This window comes from Cryptotermes secundus, unplaced genomic scaffold (assembly GCF_002891405.2).
Source record: "Cryptotermes secundus unplaced genomic scaffold, Csec_1.0 scaffold419, whole genome shotgun sequence".
Taxonomy (NCBI): Eukaryota; Metazoa; Arthropoda; class Insecta; order Blattodea; family Kalotermitidae; genus Cryptotermes; species Cryptotermes secundus.
Genome location: NW_019738877.1, coordinates 407,938 through 423,360, shown reverse-complemented (window position 1 = coordinate 423,360; position 15,423 = coordinate 407,938).

Genomic DNA, 15,423 nt, shown 5'->3' with positions numbered 1-15,423 from the left:
CCCACGNTCGCTTGCAGATTTCTTATATTTTTTCTTCTACCCTGAAGATGGAGGCGATACGTTCCTCCGAAACGTCGGTTAACACCACATATACACGGTGCCAAATCCCAGAAGACTGCTTTCTTCATAGTCACCGCCGTGAAAGCCTCAAATCTTACGAGTTTATTTTTGTTTTATTTTCTTGGGGTGGAGTGAGACTGAGTATATTTGGTATGTCGGCCACTAACTGGCCTATTGTACCAGCCCAGGATGATAGATAACGAGTGTGCAGCAATCGGTGGTATGAGAATTGGCAGGGGAAACAGAAGTACTCGGAGAAACTTGCCCCAATACCACAAATCCCACATGACATGACCTGGACTAGAACCCGGGCCGCCTCGGTGAGAAGTCGGCGACTAACCGCCAGAGCAATGGCACGGTCTGACTCCCACAGCTTAGTGTCTCAGTTTCTGCTTGAAAGCGACTTCATGTTCGAGAATAGGAACATAAAATGGTGCTTTGTCAACAATAATTGATTGCAAAACTATTTAAGAAAGCCAAAAAACTGCTTTTTACAGAAATGTGAATAAACTAGCACCAAAACTAACCAAATATATTCTTTAGTATGATTTCGTTTTCTGACCTGATAACCTCTGCTGTCATTACTGACCAAACTACGATTTTAAAACTGACGTCAATGACGCCAATCTTGATTATGGAGTCAAGTTTCCTAAACGTTAGTTACTAACTTCACGACGCGCCTGATCGTCCCAGAAGATTTTGTTTACTTGTACGTATTATGAACCAATGCATGTTCAGCAAGAATAAGGTATTTTCTATTTACATGTGTAACCATACATTTTACCTACAATGTGTGTGTGTATATATATATACGTATATGGGCATGTATTTACGTAGGCTTTAGAGGAGATAGGAAGCCTGAAACACTTTTGAAAACGGCTACGATTGAAACATGTTCCGTGTAATATTTCATCCATTTCTCATTGTCATTATGAAGCAATTCCAGTACATCACAACTCATCCTGCTGTACATAAGACAAACCTCCTGTTTTGTTATACACTCCTGCGTCAATCTCGTCAGATCTCTTTCCGAATTTAGCCCAAACTGAGATACTAATACATCTGGAATGTATGGGCCTATTGCATATCTACACCCTTACACTGAACGTGGTATCTGTACGAACACGTTTCACCCAAAATAATTTATTTTTACTTCAAGTGTGAACTATCATTGAAGATTTTACTGCCTGTTATCTGAAAACCAATAATAATTTAGAGGACTTTTTCTGTTTAGTGGGGTTGTACATGTCACAGTTTTAGGGCGATAGTCAGTTACTTAATCCGATCGCCTTATACATTATGGTGTCGAGGTTGTTTTTCATGTTGGTCATTTTACACTCGGTAGGACTCCTTGGATGAGAGATCAGCTCATCGCAAGGCCTCTACATAAACACAGAACAACACAAACACAGAATAAACACATATATTAAACATCCGTGTTTGTGTGGAATTCGAACCCACGATCCCGGCTTCCGAGCGAGAGGAGGCAGTACATGCCTTAGACCCCTCGGCTACCGTGACCGGCCATAGGCAGTTACTCTCCTTATCTACTGTATAAAAACCAATCAGCATTAATCAAATTTATACAGCCTCTAAAACTGACAGAACGTCAATGAATCGCATGATCTACTTATCCTGAAGTCTAGCCATAAGGAAAGAGTGAAAATCTCGTCGCTCCGGTGAGTGCAAGAAACGCTCATGTTTTCGATGTATTATTTGTTTTCATTCAGGTGCTGAGAGCATAGTGCTGTCACAGCAACCATCAGCTGTCCTTGAACAGGCAAGCTGTCAACGTGACAACAGAGGGCGGCATTGCGCATGTACATAAGGAAATTTTGGTGTCAGCTGAGGTCATCAGGAGAGGCACGAACAACCTAACGACCTCTGGCCTCAGGAGGAAATTGTGTTACGTACAGGGAGAAACTTATTGTTATATGCCTGACTTATCGGGTTCTTCAGGGCAGGATAAGAGACAGCCGGAAGAAAGGGGGTGTTATGTCCGTTTTCCCGTGTCTTACTTATCTGGCTAAGTTATTTATGCAGCCAACAAATTTCAGGGTGATTATAAAATGTCTTCGGAATATATGAAACAACCCTTTATAAGAATAAATTGTTAAGCATGCGAATGACGGCATGTACTTACAAATCCTTAATCGTTTCATACATTCATGATAATTTTCTTATTTCATTCTACTTTTTGTAACGCCTTCAATTAAACAGCGTCGTTAAATAACCAGAGAATTAATCTAGGTCGTCGGCATAGCGACTGCCTACGGGCTGGTCGACGGAGAGGTCGGAGTTCGAGTCCGGTAGGGTTAAGAATATTATCTTAACTTTGTTCTGAACGGCTCTAGGGCCCATCCGGCCTCCTATCAAATGGGTACTGGGTCACTTTCCCCCGGGGTAAAGCGGCAAGGGGGTGAAACTGGACACTCACCTCCAACTAATACCGAGGTCAAGAAAATGTGGATCTATACATCCACTCCCCCTTAAACCTTCCTGGCGTAGTGCTTAATTAGTCAAGCACAGGGACAAACTTTATTGCTCTACAACCGTTTGGACCTTAGCCGCATTTTCAGTTTCTTAATCCTATACACAGTCGGTAGGACTCTTTGGGCGGTGGATCAGCCCGCACCCAAGACCATGTAGATTTGTTAAGAATCTTTCTGAAATATGAAAGTCCGGAATGGAAGTGTTAGGCCAGGATGCCTTCGGTGCTCCATGCATTCAAGTTTCTTCCCGAATCACAAACTCAGTGAATCCCATCTGATAGCTATTGTCTTCTCCAGAAATATACTTGACAAAATTAAGAGGAAGTGGGTGTCCTAAAAAACAAAGTCATGTCGCACGATGTTAAGTGCTAATGGGAGGCACAATTCAGGAGCAGCCATTCAATTTAATTTAAGCTGTTAACGAGGATTAATGATCCCATCGAGAAAATTAAAAGGCTCTTAGCTGAACCATTGACTTTCTGGCCATTAAATAACATCGCTATAAACATTTCTAACTTTGTATGTGTTATCTTGGGTATGATTAAATGTAATTTTACAGCTATTTATAAACAAAAGACTTAATAATTTTTGACCTGACTACAATATCTTCAAATTATAATAATTTCCATCGGTAAGTAAAAAATTCATTAAAACGTCATAATAGGCTTATTTAAGAGCCAGGATAGCTCAGTCGGTATAGTGACGGGCTATAGGCTGAACGGCAGGTGTTCGGTTCCCGGCAGGGGCAAGAGATTTGTCTTCACTTCACAGCGTCAAGACCGGCTTTGGGGCCCAGCTAGCCTCCTATCCAACGGGAACCAGGGCCTTCTTCTCTTTCCCCGGAAACAACGCTGCCGGGTCATGAAGCTGACCACTCATTTCCACCTAGCGCCGAGGTCAAGAATGGTGGAGCTATACCTCAACTCCTCCATACGTCAGCATGGCATCGTGCTCAATTTATTAGGCACTGGGACAATTTACTTTCGCCTCGCTAGGCCTGTCTCATCTCAAAGCAGAAACAATTACAGACAGGGGGAATACATGGGCCGGAAGATCGGCTACCTCGACAGAAATCTTCGTGCTTTTCTTCACTTCCCCCAGGAAAATGCAGGGATAATACTGTCATGTGTATGAGTGTGACTGTACAGGCGGGTTTTTGATTGGAGGTCGAATTTACTGATCATTTTACGACACGACTTGCGACTGCACTTAATTATAGCGTCACCGCTGATCTGTAAACTTCAATAATCATAACAGTTTTTCAGTCTGCTGTTCCTTCACCAGTCGTTCCCTGGTAACGGCTTCTAAGTACTACACTTATTTTAATACCCAGTTCCTGCCCCCTCACACCAGTTCCTCACCCGTAACTTCAAGTCTCTCAAGTATCCTACATACGTATTTCAGTCCAGCCGTTAGAGACACACGAAATAACTTTTCAATAGAGGATTCGAATATTTTTTCCACTTTATTTAAATTCTGTTTCCTTTATTTTCTCTTCTACGTCTTTCTATGCTTCCTCTGTTTCATTCGTCAGTTCTCCGCGATCTAACTCCTCCTGCGTTGAAGCCTATCTTTACAACAATCTTAAAGTCCATCTCTCTTCTTTACCAAGCTATTCTTGAAACGGCGCCGATAAGACGACTGCGTCGGACATGTCGCTAAGGCTTCTGCTTGAATTTCTGCCTACGACTTTGTATCGATTGGACCTCCACTCCCATTCCTCGCTACAGCATGCTCAGTAAATGAAGTCCGACGAAATATAGTTAGATGAGGGATTCATAACTATGACCGTGGCCGCATTAGTGACGTACAGCAAGTACAGATGAATCACATTCCTCTACCTGGAAGACAAGCTGGACCACTCAAATACCGCCACAAATACCAGACCACAACTGTACTCGCATCTCCATTTATCTTTCTCATGTTAAAGGTAAATCTGTTCCTGTGCTTAATTAATTAAGCACTCTGCCATGAAAGCCTGTAGAGGAGTGGTCGTATTGCTCTATCATTCTTGACCTCTGCACTAGATGGAGATGAGTATTCGGCTTCATGCCCCAACCGTTTTACCCCCTTGGAAATAGACCCCGTTACCCATTGGATAGGAGGCTAGGTGGGTCCCAGAGCCGGTCTGGACACATTTTCTCATATAGGCATAATTAATTTACAAATCTTCAAGGTTGAATCGCATATTAGCAGAAATCTGAATATAACATACAGGTTACTTTTTCGTAGTTTGCGTTACAGTTAGTTAGTTAGTTAGTTAGTTAGTTATTGGAGAGGGTGGGTTTCCCCATGCACTGAGACCTGTATTGGTCCATTGTGCTTCCCTCTATGATTTCTACCAGTCTTTATATCCTACCGGTACTGGTGCTTACCATCAGTCTCGCCCAGCCAGCGGGACCGGATCTACTAGCTGAGAGGTATCTATAATGCTTCCCCAATCTACCAGAGGTATTAGTGACTGCTGTTGGGCGGGAAACGTCCTGGAATTTGGCTCAGTGATCCCCTTTGGAGATATGAGGTTCTTTTACGTGCCGTAAAGCTACGACACGGGACCCACGGCTTAAAGTCCCTCCCGGAGGACTTGTTTCCTGAATTTTTCCGCCCTTAAAAATTCGACGACCTCCGCCGGGTATTTGAACCCGCGTACTACGAGTCATGAGGTGGGAACGTTACCTCTAGACTACGGAGGCCGCTTTGCGTTACAATTAATTCGAATTTCGGATAATCCGGACCTAAATATGAAAAATTCTATTCACAGTTTGGTACATATTTGAAAAGACATGTGGGATTTTGGAGCAATATTGATTAGAGCAAAAGGACTTTCAGACTGTGTTGGGGGCAGCTGGAGACTGAAATAACGCAAGAAAATATCCCGGATTGGCTTCAGCTGGATGAAGGAGTCTCTGAATTTCAGCTTCTGACAGAGGAAGAAACTGCTGCAGTGATATTTATTTATTTTCATCAGCATTAACTATATTATTACATTTTTATTTGTTTTCTAATTTTTCCTTTTAGTACTATTTTTTCTTTGGGTTACCGTTTAATCCAGATGACTTCTCCCCGCAATCAATCCTCATTGGTGAGGATTTATTGTTTTATGGATTGTGTCACTGTGTTATATTCGATTAAACGAGACGCTTTCGGTTGACTGTGCAGTCTCCATCTGCAGGGTGATACGAGTCGATGGTGGGCGTGAGGTTTGTACAGAAACTCAGCATAAAGTTTGTAGTTGCGTTTAATTAAGCAGATGAAAGGAGCCGCAACTCAGGACTGCGAAGTCCGTTTTGTAGGTTTACCTTTACCACTTCAATGCATTTGTCTTCGAGCCAGATTAGTGAGTCTTTTCCGGTTCTAAAACACTACAATCCAAAAGTAGTGCAATCAGGTGTGGATGATTTGAAGTCTCTGAAAGAACCCACCACTGGACCTACTCCCACACCTATTTAAGGGCAACTTTATTATTGACCTCCAGTATCTAAATAGAGTAAAACTGACTCGTTCCATTTATAAAGTAAAGATTAAAGCAATACATCTGTCTGATGAGTCAAAAATATCTTACAACATGACATAGTTACAATACATGCTTCACGCCATATATTTGGCACCGTGAAAACATCAATCTTAAAGTTACTTTCTCTTCTGACAGACACTTCGTCGCTTCAGTTTTGACTGTACAGTTTGCGGAACAGAAAGAAAACAAGAGTACAAAGTGTGAAACACGAAGAGTTGAAGATGGACAGGACAACAGAGAATTGCTTCTTCGTCTTAACATTGAGATTTTACTCACTTTAATGGTGCTATACAGCCCTTAAATCCTAAGAAACTAAATGTGTTTATGACCTGAAAAGTAACGAAGATGAGACATGACATGTTAGTTATTGAGGAAATATATAAACCTTATTTCATCTTTTGATGAGCACCCGTTATCAGGATTGTCAAAATTCAAGGCTAGCCTACTCTTGGATTAGTGTAGGCCCGGTAGGCAGTCTCACGGGGCATGGCCGTGCGAGGGATATGGCTCTCGATAGGATCTCCCTTATCAATCAGACCACGGTGGGTACACGACTTTGTGTCACGCTACGGGCATGCCAATTTAAAATCCAGGGTGGAGAGCGTGGGCGATGCATACAAACTGTTAGGTAAGTCACGTGGCTGCAGAACACTCATGCAGATTGTATTAGAGGGTAAAATTTGTTAACTGCGACAGTTCAGGCTAAAGAAATGTAATTCCCGTTGACCTGTAAATACGAGAAGATGATATGAAGAATTTTTGTTATTGTTTCAGATCTACACTTTGAGGCAGAACCATACAAAATTAATATACACAATAATTTTCATGTCTTATTAATTTATTCGGGACTTGTTGAAGATTTTATATTGAAAGACGGCAATTCAGTCAGCATTCTGAAGGGACTGTCAACAGAGAAGTATTAAAGTACTTGGTCACTGTCTGGCCTATATGTTGTGGTTTGTTCCTGTGTCATAGGCTTTGTATCAGTCGCTATTTGGGCAAAAGTAGAATTTTCTGTGCATAGAGTTTCTTCACGTAACCTCAAAATTCACGTCCGAAAGTTTTTAACCTGACTTGCAGGTACCTAAAACTTCACAAACAACGAATTTCCACGGCTTTTTGGATTCTATGCTCCCAGAGGGCATGACTCTGTATCCACAAAGGTCCACGCACCAACAGTGGTGTGACGTGTAACCAGTTTCTATCTATATGGACACTGCCAAATGAAAAACTAATAAAGATATTTTTAGCTGACTCTTTCCAAGAGATAAGTTCCACCTGAATTTTTTAACTATAACGTGGCGCACAGCTTAAAATCCAGAATATCTTAATCACAACAGGCGTCCATTGTTAGGCAATGGCTCGGTATCCACGGTTGTTTATCCTTGTCGGGGTGACAATGAAACAAGTTCATGCGACAAAGCATACATTTAGATACAGTTGCATAGAACACGTGAAACGGGATCTTTGAACAAGGTGTCTTCTAAGCCTTCCGAATGTCGGTTATAACGGACAAAGAGAGGTCAGAACCGAGACACAGAGAACAGAGAAGAATTGAGAAGAGGTGAGCGGAGCTGAGAGCAGAAGAAACCAGCTAAGGTAAGAACCAGAAGACGACGGACTAGTCAGGTTACATCGTCTGGAAAACGTTATTCTTAAGTTATTGTAATTGTAATTTTAAACGACTTATCCAATAAATAGCTTCGCCTAATCCGGAACCCATTAATTCCTTGTCGCGTTACCAGGTGCGTGACAATATTTTGCAATGCACTTTTCAGTACAGACCCCCAAAACATGGAAGCAGACGTATATTTGACCAGCTCAGTCGTAATGAGCAACCTGCTTGGGTCCATTTTTAAGGATAGAAATTTTGCATCCCTTTCATCAAGAAATTTTGAGTGTTCTTTCATTGCAGTACGCATTTTACTTACGTAATTGCTACTAATCAAAACAAGTGTCACATATTATGGTAACAGGACCGTATGACGTAAGGTCGCGAATGCCAAATCACACCGCTGGATGCTATTGTAATTCATTTCACATCTTCCCTAATGTACATTTTGTTTTTATTATCCATTTTCTTCATAGGTCCCCGTGACGGCAATTTTCAAGAGACTTCGTTACTAGGCTCCCCCATTCGAACTACCTTCTCCTGGTCTTCCAACCAAGTAATGCGGCATAATTACGGCTGATTGAATCTTACTGGTCCGGATGCAAAATCATGTGCTTATGGTCTCTAATGAACCGATTACAGTGGCCACACGGTCTAAGGCATGAAATGTCGTCTCCCGCTCAGACACTGGGACAGTGGGTTCGAGTCCCACTAGAGGGATGGATGTCTGTGTTAATTCTGTGTTTGTGTAGTTCTGTGTGTAGGTAGCGGCCTATCGACTGGCTTATCCCCCAACCAAGGAGTACCGACTCTCTAAGATTAAGAGAGTGAAGCGAAACCAAGCGTTTCACGGGTGCCCTATGCTCCAAGTGAGAGCAACAGGAGGAGAAGGAAGAGATGAGAAAGCAACCTTGAATTCTGAATATTATTTGGAAAGCATATCTGATTTCACACTCCAAAGTATTATCCAGGAATCATTGCTGAGGCACCATGGAAAACCACGAAATATCTCGGATATAATAGTCGGTAATTCGGGAGAAATTTGAACCCAGTTCCTCACGAACGTAAGTACAGAGTTTCATTGCTGTACCAATCCACTCGGAGATGTCTAGGAAAACCTAACACCAAAATTAGGACCCGTAAACCAGCGGAAGCTTGAGATGTAAAGAATTTCTGACACTTCGCTTACATGGTGCTAACTCAATCATTTTCAGGAAAGCTTGTAACCGTCTGGGCACGCGGTAGCGTAGATTGTGGGTTCGAGTCCGCTGAGGATGATTTTTTCAATTTACCTAATATTTCCAGCAGCACTATGGCCCTGGGTTTGACTCAGCCTCTAAAAGAATTGAGTACCAGAAATCTTCCTGGAGGGTAAAGGGCTGCCGGCGCGTAAAGCTGACAACTTTACCGCCATCTGTGAGGCGACTGTCTACAGAAAATGTGGGAACCTCGGCGTCTCATAGCCCTATGGGCCTTCACGGCCTGTTACAGGGATGGCTTTACCTTTTTTTACCTTTTATCCATTGGAGGCACGCAGACAGAAATGAATATAGAAATAGTCTTTGGTAAATAAAATTATATTGATTACCACCTATGGAAATTCCTCTCTTAAAACCACTACTAGACATAGTACATCTCCCATCAATTCTAATGTAACCCCTCCCCCCTCTGGGAACTTTGCAAGTCTCAGCTTCAGCTGTACGGAGTGTGGATAGCTCACCTAGTTTCTGAAACGTCTTCCTGCAATTACAAACACCAGCTTAATGGAACTTGTGCGGAAGTGACGCACACCAATTTTCCCACACAGTCGTACGCTCTGTCTTTCGGAGGATTTACTTACTTATGGAGCTGAGCCCTTCTTGAGGAGCCGCCAATTCTGCAGCTACTCAAGAATTTCACAGCATTTTATGGATCCCGAAGGTTCATTACTGTGTTCACAAGAGCCCTCCACTGGTCCTATACTCAGCCAGATCAATCCAGTCCATACCATCCCATCCTATCTCTCTAAAATCCATCTTAATATTGTTCACCCACCTACGCCTTGGTCTTCCCGGTGGTCTCTTTCTTTCTGGCTTTCCCACCAATATCCTATATGCATTCCTCGTCACCCCCATTCGTGCTACCTGCCCTGCCCACCTCATCCTCCTTGACTTGATCATTCTAATTATACTTGGAGAAGAGTACAAGTTATGAAGCTCCTCATTATGCAGTTTTCTCCAACCTGCTGTCACTTCAAATCTCTTCGGTCCAAATATTCTCCTCAACACCCTGTTCTCAAACACCCTCAGGCTATCTTCCTCCCTTAATGTCAGGGACCAAGTTTCACACACAGACAGAAACACAGGCAAAAATATAGTTCTCTATATTCTAATTCTTATGTTTTTGGATAGCAGACGAGAAGACAAAAGCTTCTGGACGGAATGGTAGCAAGCATTATCCGAGTTCAATTTCCTCTCAATTTATTCCTGAATCAGGTTTTGATTTGTTATCGTCGTTCCCAAATATCAGAACTGTGTCACATTTTCAATAATCTGTTTCCTTTCTTTATGTCATGTTTTGCCCTGCATTTTGGTGACGAGACAGCAACATATAATTAGTTTTCTCTGCGTTTACTTCTAGACCAACCTCTTTACTTGCGTCAGTTAAAACTTGTGTTTCTTTATGGTGTCCATATTATCACCCAGTAGATTCACATCATCGGCATAGACCAACAGCTGATGTATCCCGTTTAATTTCAGTCCCATCTGGTTTCCCTGGACCTTCCTAATGGCATATTCTAAAGCAAAGTTAAAAAGAAGTGACAATGAAGCATCTCATTGATTTAGGCCATTCTGGATAGGAAATTTAACAGACAAATATTTACCTATAGACTTCAGCATACGTTTCGTTTAAACACATTTTAATCAGCCTAACTAGTTTTATGGGTATCCCAAACTCTATCAGAATACTGTACAATACTTCCCTCCTAACTGAATCGTAGGCTTTCTTGAAGTCTACAAATGGCTGATGTACTGTTTCATTGTACTCTCATTTTCCCCCCACTATCTGACGAATGCAAAAGATCTGATCTGTTACGTCGAAACCCACACTGATGATCCCCAATAATTTCATCTGTGTATGGAGTTAAACTTGAGAGAAGAATATTGAATAAAATTTTGTATGAAGTTGACAGCAGTGATATCCCCCTGATAAATACTACAGTCAGTTATATCACCCTTCTTGTGAAGAGGTACAATAATAGATTACTTCCACTGATCAGAAAAATTTTCCTTACGCCAAATAGAAATAATTAGCTTGTGGATCTTAGAACGTAATATTTCACCTTTTGCTTGAACAAGTTTTGCCGGAATTTGATCACTACCTGGCGATTTATACCTTTTCAATATCGCAATAGTAATTCAAGCTCAAAAAGGGCTAGGATCAGGTATTAACGGCTCAGCTGTATGGATTTCTGTCTGCCTAACATCACTGACCCTATGTACATTCAATAACTGAGAGAAGTAGTTCCTCCACCTATTCAAAATGTTGTGGGAATCTTCCAGGGGACTTCTGTCCTTTATCTAGATTTTATCTAAGAGCTGCTTGAGTGCAATTGTTTATTTTTATAAATAAAGAAAATTCAGCCAGGTGAGTTTTTCGAATCGAAATTCGAAGCCGGTCCCTCCCGAATACAAAACGAGAGCAGTAATCACTTGACTGCGACATTGGGTAGGAAAGATATTAAATTTGAGACAAACTACACAGTTTACACACTGCAACATTGCTGAATAGGTTTTGATAGAAGTGGTAAAATAAAGTCCCTGTCTACCAACAAATGCTGGCTATGTTGATTTGGTTTCGTTCCTGCCAGTGGTTAGGAAAGTTACTTTATGGTAGTATATAGACCTATACAGGAACAATTTCCCTGTGGGACGAAAGCGACTAACCGACTGTCAGCATGACAATAGCCAATGAAGAATTGCATCCAGGAATTTGAAGTTTCACATTATTCAATTCATATTTAAAAGTACTAACTTGGTGAAAGTGCTTGCCTTTAGGCCCATTATCATCTCACAACGAAACGGAGACCTATATTCACTATGTCATAAAACGGAACGTCTACTTCTTTATTAAAGTGCAGAATGTAAAATTTAAATTGAAATCAGACAACCCACATATAAACCTATGTATGTATATAAGTGTATTTCTGAATATCGTGTGTCAATTAGAAATTTTATAACTTTACTCTATATGAAAGCGGAAATAATTCGACTATAAACATTTTCCGCTAATCACAGTGGCCGTGCGATCTAAGGCATGAACCGTCTTCGCCCGCTTGAGCGCTGAGATCGTAAATTCGAATCCCATTTGAGGAATGGATGTGTGTGCGTTTATTCCGTGCTTATTTTGTCCTGTGTGTAGGTAGCGGCCTTTCGATGGGCCAAGGAGTTCTACCGACTATGTATATGATCAAGAAACTGAAAAAATCAGCCAAGGATTAAAGAGCCATAGAGCCATAGAGAAAAAAGAATACATTTTCCGTTGAAGTAAATAAATTACCGCTCGTTTTGGTGTGATCATAAATCCAGACGTAGCTGGATCGAATATCGGCCGCCCTACGGCCCAGCCTGAGTGAGATCCTTGCCGTTTGTCGTCAGTCTTTCCAGGCCTGAATGCCTGGTGCATAAAAGTTGCAACGTCTCTTTTCAAATCCTTAACTGTTAGTCACACGCAATTATTTTCCCTTATTATATGGACATAATAATCTGCTCAGTTGTAAAGGAGTCGTTAACACAGCTGAGAATAAATCGAAATATATTTTATTGCAGTTTCCATAAAGAGAGGTTATCAATGGTCAAAACTTTGCAAAGTTCATTTTAATAAAATTGAGCTTAGGAACGACGCAATAGGTAAAATATATTTGCGAGTGTATTCAACTTGCCGTTACGAAAGTAAGTAAGTAAGTAAAAGTAAAGGTATCCCTGTAAGAGGCCGTGAAGGCCCATAGGGATGTGAGACGTTGAGGGTTCCACATTATCTAGACAATCGGCTCAAAGATGGCGGTAAGATTGTCAGACTTAGGCGCCAGCCGGCCGCGATTTACTCCCCAGGAAAATTATTTAATTAATTCTTGGTACTCAATTCTGTTAGAGGCTGAGTCGACCCCGGACCATAGTGCGGCTGGAAGGATTAGGTCAACTGAAAAAAAAATCCGATGACCTCATCGGGACTTGAACCCGCGACCTTCCGACTTGTAGCATAGTAATAAAAACAAGACAAACGTTTTTAATTTACCTAGCACATTGTTGTCCCGACAAATGTGGCTCCATTTCGCAGAGTTCATCTCCATTTTAAAAAATCTATAATTCAGTCCATTCCCTCTTACGAACACTCAGAAGGCTCTGTAGAGGAGACGGCTGTTTTCACTGCGACCCGAACCTTGAGCTCCATCACACCGCAGACGAAACTTCCAGATAACAACTATCACTAACTCACAGTTTAGTCACTCTTGGGTGTTCAAACATGAACAAAAACTTATCAAATTAACGGCTTGCTCTGAATGAGAACTAGATAATTTAAATAAGTTCACATTTTAATTAAATAAGTTGACATTTAATAACCACAATTTAACTCAATTAATGTGGCTAATATCCTTTGAAAAGGATAATTTTCATTCGGAGATGGAGAATAAATACATAAATGTTATAATCTTTGTACTTAAGTGCCTTGCTTTTTGGCTTTTATTTCGCTGAGTAGCAGGTCAGAAACAGGGTAAGTAGCTACTCCAGTCATAGTGACTGTGTGAGCGTGTTTGTATTGGCCATTTTCATTCAATTTATTGCTATTTAAGAATACAATTTAATTGTCTTGATGGACACATGCTGTAAATACATCACAAAGGCCGTACCGTGTACATTATTAAAGTAGGAAAAAACTAACTCCATGGATTAAAACCTTTCATGGCCTTTTATGGTCGCAGAATAGGTCTCATCATATCCAAAAGCCGCCGCTACTGGAGCCTAATCTGAGCCAGCTGAGTCCATTCTGCACATTCACATTAAATCTGTTTAGCATCAATTTTATACTGTAGACCCGTTGCTTGGCAAGGGCCGTGAGATATGCAAATATACAAGAGCCGTTGCTGAGTAACGGTTTCGTACACAAACGTGTTCCCACGGAAACCATTGAACTACAAGAATGAGGAGCAATATATTCTATGCGGTCCTTGCTAAGATGTTTTTCTTTTATTATTGCTAGTGGGGTGGGACTAAGTCCCTTGCACTGCGGCCATTTCTGGCCTATTGTACCAGCCCCAGATGTTAGGTGAGGGTGATTGTGGAGCAATTGGTGGAATGAAGACTGGCAGGGGAAACCGAAGTACTCGGAGAAAACCTGCCCCAGCGCCACTTTGTCCACTACAAATCCCACTTGACCAGACCCGGGATCGAACCCGAGCCGCCACTGTGGGAAGCCTATGACTAACGGCTTGAGCTGTGGCGCGGTTGCTAAGATGTTATAAGCGGGGCAATTTGGGAGCTGCAGTTACCCCCGTCTGAAGGCGGGATCGAAAACCTCCACCGTGAACGTGCGAGTCGTAGGAGGCCACGAAAAGGGAAGTCTCAATTCTGAGACGGTAAAAGATGGTCGCGAGTCCCAGGGGACTCGGACCCGAGAAAGACCGCGCTGGTAAGGGCCAGCGGCATATGCAAAAGACAGACTCGTCCTCTCGTCAGAGAGGGCGCCCCATAAAATTAAGATCTTAACTGTCAAACGGTAATAATTAACATCTGGTCATTAGCTCCAGATGGGGTTCGACACCAAGACTTACTGACTGACCGACCGACCGACCGTCGGTCGCAATGTGACTGTGACTTTGATTTTAACTTGAGCTGCAGCTAATCAGTCAGTGAAGGGAAGAGTAGAAATTTGTGTGAAATGCCTGCCAGCCTGGGAGTTAGTCAGTTGGAGCAATGAAAGTTGCGAGAAATTCGCCAGCCTATAAGAAAGTTGACAAAGGACATTGTTAGGATCCGTTAGCAGGAAACGACTAGTGAAGACATATAAGACTTTGTGTGTGCTGCAGTTATAGTGAACTTTAGAATATGTAAACCAGTGAGGCTGTTATAGTTACTTGTATTTACGAGTTGTGTGTATAAGTGTTCAAAAAATACAATCACCAATCCAAACCCCCGATTAATTTCATTACGATTCACTTCAATCTATGCCTAAATTTGCCACGCGATCTGTTACAATTTTGAATGGTTTTCTCATCCCTATACCTGCTACTTAGTCTACAATTTAATACTTCTTGGTTTGATCACCGTAATAATATGTGAAGATGATTACTAATTACGAAATTCCTCATTATTAATTTCTTTTTCGTCGTCTGCAATTCTCTTTGGGCACTGGTTATTGCTGTTATTTCTTTTGGTGATAATTTTATTATTATTATTATTATTGTTATTATTATATAGGATCTCTAGATGCTACTTCTGAATATGATTAAAAGACAATTATTGTTTTATTCTACCAGATTTTAATTCCGGGCTAGCTGCAAACTATCCTGGCTAAAATTTTATTGGTTTCTCTCAAAGTAAAGTCGGAATATGCCTATCTTAATTCCTGCTATTACCACTTGGAGCATAGGGCATCTGTCAGAAGCTTCGTTTCACTCCAGTTTCTTAAATTTAAGACAGTCGGTAGGACTTTCTGGACGAATGATCAGCCCTTCACCTACACACAAACAGAATAAACGCAAACATCCA